At 40.5% G+C, this 20,668-nt stretch overlaps 1 protein-coding gene across 3 annotated transcripts in view; it reads left to right on the top strand.

The window, feature by feature from the left end:
* Positions 1-3,045: 3,045 nt before the first annotated feature.
* DDC (dopa decarboxylase) overlaps positions 3,046-20,668 on the top strand; it is a 77,877-nt gene continuing 60,254 nt past the window's right edge. The window contains exon 1 of one of the 3 annotated variants that reach the window (XM_068195995.1): positions 3,046-3,408. The gene's annotated coding sequence lies outside the window, so the exon portion shown is untranslated. Of the gene's footprint in view, positions 3,409-19,202; positions 19,363-20,668 lie in introns of those variants that run through there. The other 2 variants (XM_068195977.1, XM_068195985.1) reach the window with 2 other exon arrangements.

Raw genomic sequence — 20,668 nt, forward strand, 5'->3', positions numbered from 1 at the left:
GGAATCGATGTTCTCTACAACCTGCCCATTCTCCAAAACAGCCTGTCCAACTGCCTTTAGAAGAAAGGAAGGTGGTAGTATGGTTCTGCCAAGAACTATGATGGTTAAAGCAAATGGTTAAGCAGAGTCCTGAAATTGTACAGTATTATTGCTCCACAAAGAACCCTAGGCACATCCTATTTTTAAATAATTTAATTATTTAGACCTTTTCATTATTTGATTTCTTTCATAATACTTCTCTTTGCTGCTGCATTTGTGCATGATAATAATGTGCTCTGTGTCGCTCTCACCAACTCATAGTTTTCAAAAGGTTGCTGTAGCACTTCTAGAATCAAAAACAAATACAGAAACGGGCCAAGCTGTAAGGATTAGAGCTGAAAAGTAACTCCACAACACATCTAGTTATGAAAGAATGTAAATTGGTAATTATAGAATTGGTGTACAGAAGACTTGAGTTTTTCTTTCACTGGATAGTAAGGTTTGTGAAAACAGCTAGCTGAACAAGGGTGAAAGTCATTGAAGGCTCACAAAGTTTGCCTCAAAATACTTAAAATCAACTGCGGGAACAAGCATTTGACCTGCTCAAGAAAACAGAGTGCTTCAGAGAAGCACATGTACCTGGGAAGGGATTGCATCCTCTCTCCCTAAAAGTATAAGGGAGCAGGAACTCCAATGACAGCAGAAAATGAGGCTTAGGATGCAGTATAGATGGAAAACCAAACATGAAGGTCAGAGGAACAATCAAATATATAATAAAACAGTTCAGTGAGCTAGTATAATAGATTTATAGACAAACATAGGCAGCTGAGCAGAAACAAAACCCTTAATTATGGTAATTTTTGATACATAAGTCACCTGAATTATTTAGAGGACCAGTTCAGGAAAACCAGAAGTATTTCTTCATAAACTGCTCATACAATCTCTTGTATTGTCCACCACAAAATGTAGCACGTGGCAAAAGTTCACATGGCTTCACAAAGGGCTTCTATGACATCATGACAGAGAAAACTCAGATGATGGATAATAACTACAAAAACCTTTTTCTCTGAAAGTCAATTGGTCATATGTCACCAAGTGCCAGGAGCAGTCTTCAGGGGAAGAATCATTACCTGACAGCACATCTTCCCTGCCTGTCAACTACTAAGACAAGGGCTAGAGATACTTTTTATCTGATCCCGTAATGTGCCCACATGAGGGCTGACTCATATAGAAGGTAGCAACTGAAGGCAGCAGTTAAGACCTGAGGAACGACCAAGAAAACCTGCTCTACAGTCAACTGGAGGCTCCCTTTGAAGGAATTAAGGCTACCCTTAGTGAAACAGCCATGTAAGTACTGCATTTGCTTCCTACCACCCCACAAAGTGATGCCTCCAGGGTCAGCAACAGCTTTCCTGTCCTCTTGTACCTTCCACTGCTGCTGGCAGGGTTTGCTGCAGGTGTGGGGGCTGCCACAGCACAGCTGAGTCCATCAGGGCTCTGAAGTTGTTCAAGAAGAGTGTCTGGCTTCATTCAGTCTCAAAACCGAGTCATAATTGACAGGGACTGAGCTTTTGACATGTCCTGCAAAATAAACTTTAAACAGAGAATAGGTGCTACTCCCTTTCAAGTCAGAAATTAGTATACTGTAAGTTTCATGTCAATGGTATCCCTGGGCATTTTTGTTCAGCGATGCACAGGGACGTGTTGTGAAGGGTTCTTCTGGGTAAAACGCAGGTTTTCCTTACACCATTGACATCTGGGGAACAGAAAGGTGCATGCACTTGTTCAAGCCAGATGATTTTTTTTTTGCTGAAAGTTATGGTGGAGCCAGAGGGAGAGTGCTGCACTGTGGTGGGCAGGCCAGGAGTGGGGGGCACATTGGGAGCTGCCGAGGCTCTCCCAATCCACCCACTGGTGTTCAGGCAGGAAGAGAATGGAAAGAGTAAATCACAGAATTTTTAGGGTTGGAAGGGATCTCTGGACATCATCCAATCCAACCCCCCTGCCGTGGCACAGTCACCTAGATCAGGTTACACACGAACGTGTCCAGGTGAGTTTTGAATGTCTTCAGACACGGAGACTCCACGACCTTTCTGGGCAGCCTTTTCCACCCTCAATGTAAAGAAGTTCTTCTTCATGTTAAGGTGGAACTTGCGATTTCGTTTATGGCCATTGCTCCTCATCCTGACTCTGGGCACCACTGAGAAGTCTGGCACCATCGTCTTGACACCCACCTTTGAGGCATTTCTGTGCATTGCTAAGATCAAATGCTGGTGCCCAGCCTGGTTCCATGCCACCCTGGAGGATGCTGCTGTCTCCCAGCAGCAGGCGTCAGAGGGTGGCTGGGCTCTGTCCCGCCCCAGTGAGGGGCTCACCCGGGCTGGCCCCGGGCAGCTGCTGCCCTGCGAGGGGCCCGGAGGGGCTGCGGACCGCCTCTGGCGAACAGGAGCTGGGGACAGTAGAATCCCATTTTGCTGATTTCTAGTCTCCGATTCTGACAAGTCCAAATCCTGGAGTAAGTCGCATCAGCGCGGGCCAGCGGACATGCAGGCCGGGCTGTGCCGCCCCCGGAGCTGGAGCGGGCCGGGCTGGCGGGGCCGCAGGGCCGCGGGCACGGCGGGCTCCCGTCCCCTGCCCCGGGCCGGCAGAGGGCGCGCAGCGCGGGGCTGCCCCTTGGCTGGGGTTCCTTTGTTTTACGGCGGCAGCCTGAGCCTCGTCTCCTGTGAAACAGCTCCAGGCCCAGCCAGGGTGCCTCCGGCGGGGCGACTGCTGCAAATGGCAGCGCTGGCGTACGGCTGGCACCGGCGCTCGCCCCGTCCCCGCCAAGAGCAGCATGTCCCGGTCTGGGGATATGAGGGTTTCGTCCTCCCGGCAGTGCCCCCGAAGCACCGGCAGGCGGGAGCCGCCAGGCAGCCGCTGCCCAGGGAGCTCTGGCTCTGGGGTTTCCCGAATTGTCCCACTCGCTTGCTCGTGTGACTCGCCAGACATCTCCGTGGCGTGGACATCCTCGTCGGCGTAGCCCCGGCAGAGGCAGGATGTGCCGGGGCTGCTGGCTCGCTCCATCCCGCGTCTCGCTGGATTTTTCACCTAAGGCGCTGTGAATAAGTGAGAAATCCCGCGTCCGTCGTCTCGCAATGGCTGTGAATTGCGGCTGGATGAGCCCACAGGTTTTCTGGTTTTCCGTGTTGAAAAAGAGCAGCTGATAAAGCTGACATAGGGCCACGCCTGGTTAATGGTTAACGAAGGTGTGCAGGGTGAAGCCGCGATAGTTGCTGGAAAAGCCGTAGAAATTTCTTGAGATTAAAATTCCTTAGCCACTTCTGGTGACCTCTTCTTCACAGGGCGACTTTGAACTACAGGGAACTGTAGGGAACTAAAACCAGTACCTGTTTCCAAGATACCTGGAAAAGGAGTGAAATACCCAGAAAGGTAAGGATAAATTCGGTAATGTCTGAAAGTGAAGCTGCCTCTGCACTTTAACCAAATAATCTGATCCAACAAACCCATGTAATTTGTTAGGTATTAAACTAGTCAGTGTTTAGAAGTGCAGCATAATATGCTAAATGTAAGTATTTTAATTGCTGTGCTTAAGCCAGTTTTGGTGACAGAGTCAGGAGTTCATTAAGTATTTTGAAATCAAAGCTTTGCAATTCACAACATTTTTCAGAGAACCTCTTCTTTACTGCTGCTAAAAACTGAGTTGAGTGCACCGCTGCTTAAGGGAAGCAGTCTGGAGGGATGGCAGTACTAAGTGGTGGTGTACTGGGCAGTCTTGGAGCTGGATCCCAGCTGACAAGGTAATTTTGTTAATCTTTCCAAATTTGGTCAAAAAATAATTTCTAACTTGTTTGAAAATTTTGTGCTTCTAGTCCTTGAGCTTATTTCGTTGTAAACCATGCTGTCACATGAGGTGTATCCTCTTGTAGAGATCCTGTTTATGGCTCAGGGACTGGAGTGGTCTTCATATGTTGACACTACAATTTTATGTGGGGCTAAATGTGAAACAGCAAAAATTATTACAGCATTGCTGGAATTTGAAGAGTAAGAAGATGCTGAAATTGGAAAAGTGAAATAAAATTACAATCACTATTTACATTACAGAAATTTACTGTTTATGTCAATGGTAAATAAAAGGATAAAAGAAGATACACTAATGAAAGGTCAGTGAAAACCAGATTTGCACTATATGTGTGATACATGCTGAAAAGTTTCCTTGGGTGAGTGGTGCCTCAAGGAAGAGCATCCTAGAAATCTGATGTTCAAAATATGCATCCCCCACCAGAAACACAAAGTGAGGAAACTAGAATTTCTTGCCAAAATTGCTAAAGGTTGTTTCCAGTTGTAAGAGAGTTTCTTTGATTGGTCAATTGATACACATCAGTGGGAAATTTCTGTATTCTTAGCGTATGTTTCTTAATCTGTTCTTTCCATTATGCTGTGTCCAGTACTGCGCTCCTCAGTTTAGGAAGGACGTTGAGATGCTCAAATGGGTCCAGAGGAGGGCAATGAGGCTGGTGAAGGGCCTGGGAACACAAGCCCTTTGAAGAATGGCTGAGGGAGCTGGGGTTGTTTAGCCTGGAGGAAAGGAGCCTCAGAGGGGACCTTATCACTCTACAACTTCCTGAAAGGAGTTTGTAACCAGGTGGGGGTCGGGCGGTCTCTTCTCACTTGGAACCGCTGGCAGAAGGAGAGGCCACAGTCTTAAGCTGTGCCAGGGGAAGTTTAGCTTAAAAAAATTCTTCACTGAAAGAGTGATTGGGCACTGGAATTGTCTGCCCAGGGAGGTGGTAGAGTCACCATCCCTTGATGTGTTAAAAAAAGACTGGATGCGGCACTCAGTGCCATGGTTTAGTTGATGAGGAGGTGTTAGGTCATAGATTGGACTTGATGATCTCAAAGGTCCTTTCCAACCTAGTTCATTCTGTGATTCTGTGAAGAACTGTTCACCTCATTCTTCTGAGTCACAAAAAAGGTATATTTTTTCAATCACAGATAATATTGCGTAATCAGAAAAATACATGGCCAACAGTATTTCATTATTGCTAAGTGAAAAGTTCAACCTATACAACAAACTCAATTTATTTCCAGCATATCCTAATCCATATCCTGTTACTCACCTCAACTCTCTGTTGCCTCTGCATGTCCGCAATCCTCCAGTGTTCGTCTGATGACTGTCTCCCCATTAAGCCAGTTCATGCTGATTATATTTTTCTCCTAGCAGTGATATTTTTCCTGTAGAAAATTGTGGAATGAAGCAACTGTTTTGTTGTACATTTTCGACTTATCTTGATCCTGTGTGGATTGTATTGCTATCTATTCAAAATCAAATTAATAAACAGGAGAAAAAATATTGTGGTAAATAGTTATTTCTTGGAAAATAAATTGGGATTTTAGATTTAGGCTCTTTGTCAGAGAGCTGTCAAGAGCATTGTATACTTAAAAGGTTGCTTTTACAGTTTACTATGAAATAATACCCCCCCCCCCCCACTCCCTTCTTTCTAAAAATAACATTTGGTTTTAAAATTCAGGGCAAGTTTGCTAAGCTTTGTGAAGGTGTAAATAGAAATTAGTTTTATCTTTCCTGGTTGTATGTTTTCAGAGGAATTGGGTGGTTTACATGGAGTCAAATGTAGCTTAATGTTATTATTCTTATATTACATCAGACATATTAGTTTATTCCTGAATTTGTTTTTTACAGCTTCAGAGGCAGACAGGGAGATTTTGTCCCTAAAAACTTGATGACTGATGCAAGGATTAATGGCAGCACGTGATTTTTTTTCTTTTTTTTTCATTTTTTCTCCCTCAGTGAAGTGCTGTGCTGTGAGTCTCAGTGTGGGAACATGGGATGACTTGAAGGCAAAAATGTGATTCCAGTACTGTGTCACCTATCAAAACAGCCTCTATAGAGGATGTATCTCCCCATCTGTTAGGTACAGCCTATCTTTGCAAGGCTGGATATGAAGCAGAGAGGTTAGGAAGGTTTCATTTTGAACAAAGATAAGGTGGAAAGGTTTCAGTTACTGAAAGGACTATAAGGAGGGAGGACATGGGATTAATCTGATCTTAACACTGGAGGCAGTTGAAGCTATAGTAACAGCAATTGTGCATTCCCATAGAAGCTGGAATATGTATAACCCTAAGTCAGGGTTATTATTAGCATTTCAGAGTTTCAAGCCAGTCGTGCCAAACTTGGCTGACATTCCTTATGCTTCAGATTTTTTATTTTTTTTTTTATACCAAGTACCATCTACTGTCTGATTGCTAGGGCAACGTCAAGCACTGGTGTCAGCAATACTGGCATGTAATTTGGAGTTCACTTTACAAAAAGGAAAGGAATAATCGCTTCCTGCTTGGTAGACAGGATATAAGTAGCAGACTAAAATTGGTGCAAAAAGAGGTCCTAGAAAAAAAAATGCACTGCAGTGTATTGTTTAGGAAGGCTATACATTCAGCATCAGAGTTATGCTGCTGCTAAGTGGCTTATAACACCTCCCTGTGTTTTGGCCTCACTTGCACTCAGTTATGCTATTGACAAACTGTTTCATTTAAATGAATAAACCTCACAGTTTTTAGGTTTTGTTTTTTCTGACACATGACAGCGCAGGTACAGTTAACGTGACATAACAAGAGGGAAGCATCATTACTGTGACTAGTCATGCAAAAAAGTGAGATGGGAAATTACAGATATACTACATATGGTGCCTTCTGCTTTTAAAAACAATCTGAGCTCAGAGAAGTAGAAAGGATCCAGCTAATCGTAGAACCAGCTCTATGAATTTCAAGGCAAATATACATTTCCAGACACATGGGGCAAGCTGAAGACTGCTGAAATGCCAGCCTGCTGGGTGAGTGGCTGGCAGACACCTTTTCATCTTGGACAATACCGTAAAGGAAATGGCCTTTCAGTGTGGCAGATACTGTCCCTCTCTGTGCTGCTTCTTTAAAGGGAGGGAGAGAGACTGAATGCAAAGGATTTCAGAGGAGGTACCATTTCTTTAACGGCATCCTGTGGGTGCATTATCTTGCAGAGACCTTTTTCTTTGTCTCTCAATCTGATTAGCACATGTCTTTGTGCAGTTTTAAAATGCTTGGACAGTCTTCCCTTAAGAAATACATGTGCCTTCCAGCAGTTTTAAATTGCTCTTGATATGTTTGATATCCTTATACATCTGCCAACCCATCAGAATCTTGCTGAGTTCTTGACTGTAATTCTTCCTGTGGTAATTATATTTTCTACAGTTTTAACCACATATGATGTGAAAAAGTGTTTCCTTCTGTTTTTAATGTGCTGTCTTTAATTTCCCAGAATTGTCCCTCTTGGGCTTTTAGAATTTGAAAAATAGAAAGAAGTTCTTTGTCCTCTCCCTGTACTCTTTCGTTTTCTTATCCTTTCCTTGGTTTCTCTCATGTTGTTCTGTTTTCAAAGCTAACCAGGCCCATTCATTTGAATCTTCCCCAGAGGACAGCATAAGTGTCTTTGAAGAGAAATCTTCTCTTATGCTCCAGGAAGGCACTGAAGTCTTTTTGAAAGTGAAAATCTGAGAGAATATTGAATGTTCAAGAAATGTTCCAACAATTGATCAAAAGTCACTAGAATATTTTTCCTGTAATTCTCCAACTTGTTCTTAGTGGATCCAAACTTCTTGCTATTCTTGATTGTGCTACTTATTAAACAGAGGTTTTTATCCAACAGTTCCACCAACATTGGTTAGACTAAGTTTGACCCTTAAGACTTCTTAACCCTCTCTGTATCATGCGTTGCTTCAGATTATTTGTACTGAACCTCCTGCAACTCTGTACTGACTATTCAAGATGTGACATTCCTAGCTCTTCTCCCCAGTTCCTATGGCTGCATCTTTAACAGGAAAAAAGGAGAGGGGGGAGGGGGATAATGGGATGGTGGAATGATACCCTTTCGCTGCAAGTTTTTGTATCTCTCAAATATAAAGGTCCCCAAGTATTGTGGCTTTCATATTTTAGGCAGCTAAAGTAGAGAACTCTGTGACCTCCAGCTGTGGTTAAGATGCGACACAGACAGAATGGACCAGAAAAAATACTCGCTGTAAGGATGGGTAGTGAGAGGTCTGAGATGGGAGATGATGAGTAAGCCTGTATTCCAATAAAACACAAATATCTAAGAGATTTTTTTTTTGAGAAAGAGGATTATTGTGTGTATCTCTCTTATGAAGACAGGCTGAGGGAGCTTGGCCTGTTTAGTCTTCAGAGGAGACGAGTGAGAGGGGACTTCATTAATGTCTATAAATATCTGAAAGGAGGATGTCAAGAGGATGGATCCAGGTTCTTCTCAGTGGTGCCCAGCAATAGGACAAGAGGTAAAAGGCAGAAAATGATGCACAGGAAGTTCCACATGAATATGAAGAAGCATTTTCTTGTGCAGGTGACTGAGCACTGGAACAGGTTGCCCAGAGAAGTTGTAAAGATATTCACTGGAGATATTCACAAACCATCTGGACACAATGCTGTGCCATTTGCTCTGAGGTGACCCTGCTTGAGCAGGGAGGATGGACCAGATGACCACTGTGGTCCCTTCAACCTGACCCATTCTGTGATTCTGTGGTCTGTTGTGCAGGATTATTAACACATACTGAAGATGTTCCATAAGATGATCATATTTTCTGCCCAATATGAAAGACCAGCTAATTTTATGGATTTTGCTTTTCAAGTAGAAACACCCAGAGAACAAAATAATTTATTTTTGAAAATAAATAAATTATGGCTAGAGAGTATATTTTTGAAACATTTCTAATGAAAAGTAGAAACTAGGAAGGTGTTTGCCCTCTTCATATTAAATAGGAAAAAGTTTAATAATTAAAAGCAACTTAGTGATGATCTTAATATATGAGGAAAATTCCTTCATATCAATAAGTTTCCAAAATAATGCGTAAATAAAATTTAATATCACAATGTAGTATCAGAGGAAATACTTGATTGTGAGAACTTGAAAACCTCTGCATGACTGCTTAAAACTGTTATTATTAAGGATCAATGATAAACTGGCGTACGATGTCAAACTTCTTAACAAATGTGGATACAGAACTATAATTTCTCAGAAATAGAAGACTTGAGACCAAATACATTTTTTGGTATTCATTCACTTTAATTAACCAATTCAACTGATTAATTCAAACTAACCTGTAAAGCAATAGAAAGCATTAGTGAAGCTTTGTAAACAATAACAGCATAAGCCTTGAGGAATGTCCACACTCAAACAAAAAAGCATTTTGCACCCCAGCTAGAGTGCCACTACAGGCATCCCCAGGCACTCACCAGCCAGCAGCAGGGCCCTGGCCTGAACCAGCAGGAAAAACAGCAACCTCTGACTGGATGCACAAGTTACACATACTGCTGTGCATCTTTCCCTAGAATACTCCTTTTTATCATCACTATAATTTATTTAATTATTTAGCCATGTGTTCCTTGTTTGTTGAGGCTAATGACATAAAGCCTTTATTCAGGTGGGTATAGAACTACATGCTTATATATGTTAAGCGTCTCTTACAAGATCTTTTCAGACTCTCAAAAGTCCTTCATTTGCTGGTTGCTGACATGACAGGTGCCTCACACACTCTCTCTCCTGTTTTCTGTTGCCTTGCACATGCCAGAATTTTTTTCTTGGCACTGCTCACAGAGACAGAGTCTTGTCTTCTGGTTTGCCTGCCCTCCCAGCTCTTAAATGGGCCCATATTGTGCCATTCTCCTTGGGTACCTGGAGACCAGGTACAAAAGTGTTGATTCCTGAGCAAGTATTGCAGGACCACATCCTGAGGCCTGCCACACCTGCCAGGCTAGGGGCCTATTGTTGTGCTAGGCTGCTGAAAATGACATTTCTTATAATGAAAAGTTTAAATTCAAAAGGTAAAACCCAGAGCCTTGCAAATGTGTTTTGTGCTAATGAAAGATAAGGCACAAAAAATAGAACGCATTATTATGATTGTATGTAACTGTGAGGATTCTCTGTAGCTGCATCAGCAGCTCAGCTAGTTATAAGGCTGATCTCAAGAATATCTGCCCACGACACACAACTGTTGTGTGAATTCATGCCCTGGGTTGTTCTTACGCCTACCTCTGCCTCCTCCTTTTCAAGGTTATTGATACATATTTCTATTGTACATCCTGATGAGTATGTTCCTGCCTTTGCCTGATTTCCATTCCAGCTCTAGCCAAAAATCTAAATTGCAAATATATTTTTTGTCTAATTTTCCTTTTTCTAAAAAAAAAAAAATTACCATTACAGTAATTTGTTACCATGTTGACTGCTGTTCTGTTCAGCCCAGTAATTACTTAATTGCATGCTAGTCCTTAAATTACTTTGAGTGGTGTACTACTCATTTGCTACTACTGTGCCTTTCTCACGTGTTTCCTTTCAAGGTTAAAAAGAAAATAAGACAAAAAAATGTCAGTCTTCTTTGCTACAGTTTTTGCTTTAATTTGAAGGTTCCTTTGGATAATTTTTAAAAAAATTTTCAAGAGCCGATTTCATACACTTTTGAATATATATTTCTTAAAAGTACATTGCACCGTCTTGGAACAACAATTTTTGATGTAATACTTCTTTATGAATAGTTATTTTAAAAGCACATAAATTTGGTCAAAAATTTCATAGCTAGCAGAAGGAGTAAGATATTAAAGGTGGTATAGGGAAGCCAGTGTTATTAATATTACAAAATAAAAATGTTATTACAGATCAATAAGTACTGTGTGTTAGTGCCTTCTTTCTCACCTGTGCTTATTTATCCTGCTCTTGATAGTGGCTGTTAAAAAAACATTGTTTGGTTGCCATTTTATTTAGAAAATCATCCCTAATTTGAATGTTTCATTGATTTTGAAACTTAAAATGATCTTGATGTTATGCAGGTTCTTTGGTGGACCTATAGACTTATTTATGCTGTTTTACTAGGAAAGGTACACATCTTTAATTGACACATCTTTAATTTATCTTGCTTGTTTTGAGTGTCAAGTTCCATCACAAGAACAAGGCTATGGAGGCTATTTGCTGCAAATTGCTTTCAAGTATTTATTTTTAGTGTACGTACGTTTGGGACACAAATTGCAAAAAAAATGTTGCGTGAAAAAAGCTGTTTGCTATTCTGAAGTTTTGAATGTTATTACATCATGTTGTTACAACATAATTACAATACAAAGATTATCACATGTAGTACAGTTGACCTTGCTTCCAGGTTTTGATTTGTCATCTTTTTGTGGTTTCTACTGCTCAGCACAACTCCATGTTAGAAGTGAATCCAGTACTCGTTTTTAGGAGAGAATTAGGGGTTTTTGAAAAAATACAGCTCCTACAGACTACTCGTAGTTATTTTAGCTGATAAGTAGTGGGAAATGTTTTGAAATTGCTAAGATGATGAATCAAAATTTATTGTATCCAAAGCAGGCTAAAACATTCTTTTGCTCAAGAAACATACCTGTTAAAGGAACCTGGAAGGAAAACAGAGCAAACATAGACATAGAAGCATCATTTATTTGAAAAAGAGCAGGAAGGTTCTTTTCAAACAAACAGGAAATGTTATGAACATGAATGGCTTATTCAATAGATGTTCAACAGGACAAACATAAAGCGAAATATGAAATAGGTAATACTAGATGATGGAGTGTAACTGGGCTGTGAGTACAGGAGGTTGTGTCCCCTGCTGTAATTTGGACATCATTCCCTTCTTCACTGCACAGTGCCTCTACACTCCCATTTCGATCCCAGGCACAATATTCAGCCCATTTTTCACATAAGAAAAAAATTGATTTTTGATGCCTGATGTGGATGTGAAGAGCTTCACTATAAGAAAACCCACAGCTCCACCTATCTCTATTTCAAGTTCAACAGGCAGAACTATAGCAAATGTTCTGAGTCTTAACACAGGTTCCTGGATCCCTTATTCCCCAATCTTCTTCCACATGCTAGTTGAGGATGCTTCTGGTCACCTGGTCATCACAGTTTTACAGCTTGTCTTCCTGGATACCAGCAGTAGCAGCCAGCAGAGCTGAAAGCTGCAGAGCTGAAGAGAACTGTGTTGCATTGAGCATCCAGAAATACTGCCAGGCTTTTTGTGACAGCTTACTATTCTAGCATTGGTAGAAACCAGCTCTTCTTTGTAAGTATCCATTGAATATAGTGTAACACTATTTCTCATGGGATTTTTTGTCAGTGCAAGAAAAGTAAGGAGATAATGTAATTAATCCTTTGTTTAACATAGCTTTGAGTTATTTCTTTTATCTTAGCAGTGTTGCAGGATTGGAATGTGGTTGATATGTGTTGTACTCACAGCTGAAGAATCTTGAGTTAGGCTTTTTTTTCATATATATAGTAAATTAATTTCCACAATTATACTTTTTGAAGATTACAGTCACATAAAGTGTAGACCTGGGTTGTGTGAGTTGTTATTGTGTAAGATAAAGTAAATTAACAATAATTTTGATGAAAGATTAGTGTGATTTTGCATGCTGAGCATATATATTAAGAAAGAAAATTAGCAACTAATGTAAAATATTAACTGCTTTTAAATCATTCACAAGTCAAAGAATGTAGATACATAGCTGTTTTCTTACTTTTCACTTCAGTGGGCAACAGCAATAGGTTGAGACTGGTGTGTTGTTGAAAGAGAGAAACTGAAAATATCCCCTAGAATTCAGCAGAAGCTATGGGCAAGTAAGTTATCTTACTTCATTATATTTTGCAATGTATGTAACATAAAATGTGGCAGTGATTCTTCTTCCCTAAGCATAATTTCACAGTATTCTGTGTTCTCTGAGTACTGGAAAACAGTTAAAAATGACATTTCTTAACCACTTCCTACTGACAAAAGTTAGCCTGGTGGTAGAGGTGGAAGAGATGTCTCTTAAGACTACACAGAACAAGATCACTGAATAAGAGAGTGCTTTTTTAAGAGTTTGCAGGAAGGAAGAAAACAGAAATCTAAATATTTCCAAAACTTTCCTAGACTGTCTTTCATAGAATTCTGCAGAATATCAGACTGCTGTGAAAACAGTTTGCTTCTAGACTGGCACCATCTGACCTCAGCACAGAGAGGTTCAAAATTTGTGCCTCTGACCAGAGACAAACACTGCCAGAGTTTTGACAGAAGGTGCTGCAACTTTAAACTTGGCCTAGATTTAGGCTGTTTGGATTCTAATTCCAGCTGGAGCCAAACGTGGTAGCACAGAAAAATAAGCTGGAAGAGAACAACCCTTTCTAACGAAATATTTTATGGAAAATTCCTCTCAGAACTTACCCAGCATTTCACAGCATATGGCAAAGATGTGCATCTGTACTTGAAAGCAGGAGCTTGATCTAAGGCCTCTGAGTACAAATGTAATGAATACATTGGACTGTCCTTCTTATTTAACTACCTGTCTCTTCCAGTAAATCCTGGCTAAATGAGAGTCTGTCTCTCCTAATGATAATGTGGAAGCTGTGATTATCTGAGGTGTGGAAGTGAACAAGATCATAAGGAGAACAGATGGCAAGCAGTTCTGAGTGGGGAGATGGCTGGCTGCACTGTGGTGAAGCTACCTGCAGCAGCTTAAGCTGTTATCTTTCCTGGCTCACTGTTTTCCCTCCTAGCTGGAGATGATTGTATTTCTTATGGAGTAGGCAGGATGGAGCGTGTGAACACTTGGTGGCTCTGTCACCTAATGTCACAGGGACAGGCAGATTCTTTTAGGGATCCTTGGTAGAATGAGAATTTGCTACAGGGTTTTAGGCACAATTAGACCTTTATTACTACAATTAAACACTTAATTTTGAGCATAGTTTATTGTTATCTACAACGTGTAGGATTTAATGTAGTTTATTGCACAGTTTTTATGAATTATACTTTCAGCTAAGCAAAATTTGTAGTCATGATTGTAGCTTTCTTACTATCAAGAGCCTTTAATTACTACACTTTTAGTCACTTGGACCTTCTGCAGATCGTTTCAAATTCTTAGTAATCAATGCATGATACAATCATCATAATCTGAACTCACACTATACCCAGGAGAACATGATTCACTCCATCTTCAGAGGAAGAATACAGTAGTGGCTGTGTCCCAGACCAGTGGCAGATCATGGGTTTTGCTGAACAGCATCATGCCTTGCAGCTGTTTGATTTTATAGGCAGTATCTCATGTACTGTTACATTTCTGTATTCCAGATCATGTGTCACCACATCCTAGTAGCAATCTTGCAGGGCAAATAGTTTTTTCACAATGCTGACAGGGGATCTGGCTGTTCTGTAATGGGGGTCATCACATCTTGGTGACAACTACAGTTGAAAAGGGGAAAAGAGGAGGTGATACGTGACCAGCATGCATGCATGTTATGACTGTTTGTCCAAGGAGGTGGTGTTGGTTATGCTAACCATATTAGCAAGAGTCAGGAGCAGGGTCACATGGCTCAGGGGAAAGACTCATCTTAGTGTAAATGCATCTTCCTGCAGTCAAGCAGGTGGGCTGTGTACGTATGTCACTCCCACCTCTGAGGCAAAGACAGCAACCCAGTGCAGAAGGGAGCAAATATTACCTTACTCATTGCTTCAGCTGTGAATGTGTGTCCATGACCAGGGAGACCCTGTGTGTGTGTAAGATCTGGTTCCCACTCAGTTCTCCAGAGCTCTTGTTTTGGGATATGTGTGTAGTGGTTTGACCCTGGCTGGATGCCAGCATGCACAAAAGCCTCTCTGATGCTTCTCTCCACAGCTGGACAAGGGAAAGAAAATATAACCAAGGGTTCCTGGGTTGAGATGAGGACTGGGAGAGAACACTCATCAAATATCTTCATGAGCAAAACAGTCTCAATTTTGGGATATTAATTGAATTCATTACTAACAAAATCAAAGCAGGATAATGAGAAGTAAAATAAGTCTTTAAAACACTTTTGCCTCACCCCCTCCTTATCTCTACCTTCTCCTTCCCCAGTGGTGATGTGAGACAGGGAATGGGGGTTTTAGGTCAGTTCATTTCATCACAGGTTTCTCCCGCTGCTCAGGTCGAGGCGCCCTTCCTCTGCTCCAGCATGGGGTCCCTCCCACAGGAGACAGTCCTCCATGAATTTCTCCAATGTGTTCTACTAAGCATAAAGTTTCCTGAAGCTTTGCATTGGTCTTTTCTAGAAAGATGCATGTGTTTGCACAGCCTGAAGGGGAGCCAAAGATACCTTTGCAGAAAAGCTGACAGGGAGGTACAGCAAGAAACATTGGTGTGATCCCTTGCCATAGTACTTTCTGTATCTCAGACAACTGGGCACCAACATGCTCTTTATGAAGAGACTAGTGATGTTCTCATCCTTTCAAGAAAGATTCAAGTCTTAAAGTGGTGGCAAATGCTCTTCCAAGCTTATTGCAAGTGCATGGCCCTTGTGACAAGGCATTAGTCACTGTCAGTGGCAAAATACATTCTCAACCAAGCACTGCGTGGTTTTTGATATTTTTGTAAACAGTGATCCAAACAAATCACTTGCTCAAGAGTATATACTGTGTTGTGTTCCCTCTGTATTTGAAGCCATTTTTGTTCCTCATGCCTCAACTGGCCCTGTCTCTTCATCCACACAGGGGTTATTCCATTCACAAACTAACTGCTCTAACTTGCTTTTTAACATGAGGTCTTCACAGGACATTTAAGGCCTCATAGCAATTCATCTGTCAGCCACAGCTTCTGTGAAGCTCACAATAGTCAATGCTTGAGAACACTCTCTCTGTGAGCAATACATGGCTGGACGAGTGCCCTGGCAGTGCCTACACCCCTAGGTAAGCACATCTCAGCTCACAGCAGAAGCTATTCCTATCTCTGTATTGGAAGAGTCTGCCTACTGTGATTGCAGCCTGCTCTCACTGTCTCTGTGACTCTTCACAGCCTGTCAGTTTTTCTGTTGACACTTTTTCAGTTCATCACAACCTCTCTTTTCTGTAGGCTTGCTTCCATAAGAGTAATATGCTCAGGCTGCCTCGAACCAGCAAAATGGTACATTAACTCCTCTGAAACTGTGTGTGTGAGTCTGTGTCCATGTTCACTTCGTTAGCAGTTCCTTTTTTCCTTATTTGGTTTACCTTCACATGTTCACACTACCAGCAATAGGAACTGAACAGGGAAAACAAGTCACACATAAAATATTTATGAAAAAAGAGGATAGTTACTTCCCCAGTTTTTCAGCTCTGTCTCAGATTCATCTCCTGGCTAATCTGTTGCAAAGTCTACTTATGTTCTGCAGGAGACTTAGGTTTTATCCTCATATGTTGAAAGTAATCCATCTATTTGTGTCGGAAGGCTTTATTAATTCTTACTTTCTTCCAAAGAAAATACACCCTTTGTTTTAATCAGAAAATTTTTAGTTGCACATTTTATCTAAAACACTCTCTTCTTTCTTGTCTCATCTTTGTGCTTATGCAGATTTGGACCTTGTTTACGGAACATAAAAGGATTTTTCATTCCATTTTCACTTGTTTGTGTTTCTTTTACCTTCTCGTAGATAATTTCCTGTAACTAGTATTTTTACATTAATGGAAGAATATACTGGGGGCAAAAAGAAAGACAAAGATGGGGTTCTACTACTGTTCTCTTTTTGAAGGAGCAACTGCAAAGAAAACTGAAAAAATGCCTGCAGTCTCCAAATAGCATCCCTAAACTACAGACACAGAGTAAACCAGTGAGTTTTTTTATGCATAGGCAACAGTGACTCTTCCTTTGACACCAAATGTGGAAAACAGGCACAAACATTGTGATAGATCCCTAATTAATTGTTTCAAATTTTTTTCTCGATGTCTAAGATGTTGAGTGTATCTTATTCAATTTAAAGCCATTCTTGTTATAGCTCAGGTTTTTTCAATAATGTTAGGCTCAGTCAATTATAGCTCAAACACATCTTCATCAAATTTAGTACCTACACCCATGCCACAAGGCTAGCATGAGGCTAGCATGTCAGGCTATTCAGGTGAGGGAAAAACAAAGTTGGGAGTAGAGCCATCTAATCATAACTGGACTAAAAGCCAGAGGAAACTGCCTTTTAATTTCTTACCTGCACAGTACAGTCATGGAAGAGGCAAAAGCTGTTAGAAAGTGGGATTAAACAAACTGTTTAATCCCTTCTGCTTTGATTTACGTCTTTGCATAAGGACTGACAATGGGACTGCAGTGACTGATAACACATTGTCTGCTTCATTTTCTGGTGCTGTGCTGGAGCTTCCTGTTCAAACACAGCCTCTCTCCCACCTCGTTTGCAAACCAAAGGGTTCAGTAATGGTAATAAATCAGTGCTATTACTGCATGGGCATAGCATCGTTTATGTATCATCGTTTACGGTTGACTTCCATGTGCAAAAACATATTGAAGCTTGTCTCTTGCTAGCTGTGACTAATAGGTCTGTTGGGTGCTTACCAATAAGCCCCAGCCTTTAAACCTCTTGGGATCATCTGTTATTTCTCACACACTGGTATCCTGAATTTTGGAACAGTTTGGCACTAAAGAGGGGATCTCTATTTGTTGTGTTTCAGTAGTAAACAAAGTTGTTCTCTGTCTGTGAAAGAAAGAGCAGTCTGAAGGGTCTGCAACAAATTCACAGGGCCACATCAGGTCTGACTTAGCCAGAACCTGTGATAGAAAACTTAATGATCTTCCTTTTGTCCACCACAGAAAGATTCTGTTAAACAAAGATTAGTTTATTGCCAACTGAGAATTATGAAACTAGTACAAGCCAGAATAATTTCTAAATTATATAAGAGACACGGAACATGATTTTTAGAAGGGCATTTAATTCCTCTTTTCCAGCTTGTCTGTTGTACTTAAACACTTTATTTCCTTTTTCTTCCTGAGAAATTACAAAAATATTTTAATGGAAAATGTGACTATTGCCTCTTCACAGCAAGCTTTACAGGTACGGCAGAGAAATAAAAACACATCAGGTGCCTTTGAGGCTGTATTTCAACACTGATTAAACTGGCATTTTAATACTCCAATCTTAATTTTAGTTTCCATTTTTAATTTCCTTTGAAAGTTATTTACCTTTGGCAAGCCATTTGGATGAAACATTGAAGTGAAATTTCAGATATCTTTAAGTTTACTAGAGACAACTTCAATTTTTGCATCTCTTATACCCTCACAACAAATTTTGAATTTTCAGCCTTTTCAGTCAAATTCAGGAAGAAAGAAATAAATAGGAAAAATCTCCAAAACACTTTTTCCTATGGGGTCCCAATGTGCCCAGTTTGTAACCCTGTGAACTCAGGAGTTGATTTGAGGTGGAAAACATCTCAGAGGCTGTGGCAACTGACTCTGGGATTTCTTGACGCTTTTCAAGATTGAAGAACTAACCATTACAGCAGCCAACCCAGGCATTGGAAACACAAGTCAGATCATAGAATAACATCTGGCACAACAAGTGCAATGACAGCAGAAAGCTCACCTGGGGAGTTTAGGTACAGGTAGGGAGTTTGGTTTTATTTTGAATAGGCTCTTCCAGAATTGTAGCAGAGTTGTCACTGGTCCTGTAGCATTAGAAGAGCAAACACAGCCACGACAGTTTTTAAAACTGTGACTTCTTCCTCCTTCACTAAAAGGTTGGCTGTGATAATACTGCAATGGACTGGAGACTGGTGCGAGAGCAATGATCATCCCAAATCTGCCACACTACCTGGCTATAAGCTGTTTAGGACTATGAAATGAAATGCTGATAGTATTTTTTTTTTTTTTAATTAACTTGACTGAAGTAAAAATGACAGGAAGTCACCTGGATTCATCTAGGAAAGAGAGCTCCACGTAATAGGAATACAAATCTTTAGAATAGGAAAACAAATCTTAAACGCTTAGAATTGCTTTTAAGTGTACATATGATCAAAGAAAGAAACTGGAAAAAGTTGGATAAAGCTTATCTGGGGGTGTTTATTCCACAGCTAGATACCTGAGCTTGCAGTCACTTGACTGTCACTTCAACCATATCTATGTTTCTTTCCTGGCCAATAATATTTCACAGAAGTGAATCAAAGCTCTTGCTTTTACTGCAGCAGCCTCAGCTGAAGTGTCCCAGAGTGTGCAGCACAGACAGGGAGCATGTGATCAGACACTCACTGCTAATGAACTTGTAAATGGAGCCCCTGGAAGAAAACACAGGGCACTGCAGAGTTAACCTAGGCAAGGGCTGTTTCTCAGTTGGATCCTGTTCTTTTCAGGGAGCTTTCTTTGCGAGGTATATTTTGGAGGAGCTGTGGGAGGAGGGGAAGATGCTGCTGCTACACGTTCAGTGCAAAGCCCGTGGCTGTGATAGGCTGAAGGGACATGGATACTCTGCCTATATATGCTGGCAACTGCACCCTCTCTGCTTTGTAGCTGTCACTGAGGAGCAAAGAAGGGCAGTGAGAGGCAGGGGAGAAGCAAAAACCTTACCAACTCGCTGTAAGTAATATTCTTTGTCCTTAAGGCTTTATGGTTATTAAATTCAAGTAGGTACATTTGGATTAATGCAACAATTGGTTATGGAGAGTGGGATCTCAGTTAATAAACAGCCAGCTTGTGTTATTTTAGGGATGATAATAATAATAGTAACAATAACATTTCTTTTTAATCTAAGTTTGCGCAATGTAGAGTACACCTATTGTGTTGTGTTTGCTTTATTTTACATCTGATGTATGTGCTGTAACTGTTTATAGACATTTATGTAGAATCACATGCATACAAAAGTTTGTACCTTGTCTTTCCAAGTACAGCAGTGCTTTCAATAACCAAGTAGAACTTGGGAAATTCTCTGCCAAATATTCTGAATAAAAAAATTTCAAGATAAATTGAATGCATGACTTTTTTAGGGTGAAGTTTTCCTCAGAAATAACCCTTTCCCATCACTGTAGTAAGACCTCAGTGGGGAACATTATGAAGTTGCAGATACTATGCCAGTGACAGTAAATGAATACAGCCAGCAACTTCTGGAAAATGTAAATCTTTAAATAAAATGTAGGGGTTATAACATATACTCCTAATTCTTGATTTGTGCAAAGGTAGAAGTAGATCCAGAGTAGATCCAGTTCCATTTAACTCGTGCTGAAGTAAAATGCATCCTTTGGCTCTTTTTCTGGTAATATCCTATTGCCAGCAGGGGAAGTTCAGCTTAACAGTGGCAACAGCTGCAAAAACCGTCAGTTGGGTTCAGTAGCAGGAAGTTCTCGTGGCTTCACTGGTGTCACTGAAACACCATGAGCACTTAACTTACATTTTGGTCTGCAACAATCAGTTGGCAGAATAGAAAATGCATTTAACTCATGTATTGGAAAGATACAGAGTTATAGCTGTGTTTGCTCAAAAAACAAATCAGTTTTAGATGCTATTAATGTGTCTATGCATTCTCCCTGTCTGTATTTATAAACAGGAGCTGCTAAAAGATTTTATTTTCTTAGCTGTTTTTTATTTTAGTTTGATCAGCTGGAGAAGAGGCAGACATAAAATTATAATGCATCAAATATGCCTCTCTCCTCATTTGTTCTGCTTTTCCTCTTTTCCCTCTTTTTTTTCTGCTTTTTCATCTTTTTACTCTTTTTCTTTCTCATAACAAATTTCCTGGTTGCACTTAGATATATTTTACATTCATATTCAGTAAATATGAAAAAACCCACCCATATTCTAAAATCATAGAAAATACCTTTTAACAGAAATAATGAATAAGCTCAATGTTACCAACATAATACTATACCTATAAATATCATTAATAATC

This window comes from Anomalospiza imberbis, chromosome 1 (genome assembly GCF_031753505.1).
Source record: "Anomalospiza imberbis isolate Cuckoo-Finch-1a 21T00152 chromosome 1, ASM3175350v1, whole genome shotgun sequence".
Classification (NCBI taxonomy): Eukaryota; Metazoa; Chordata; class Aves; order Passeriformes; family Viduidae; genus Anomalospiza; species Anomalospiza imberbis.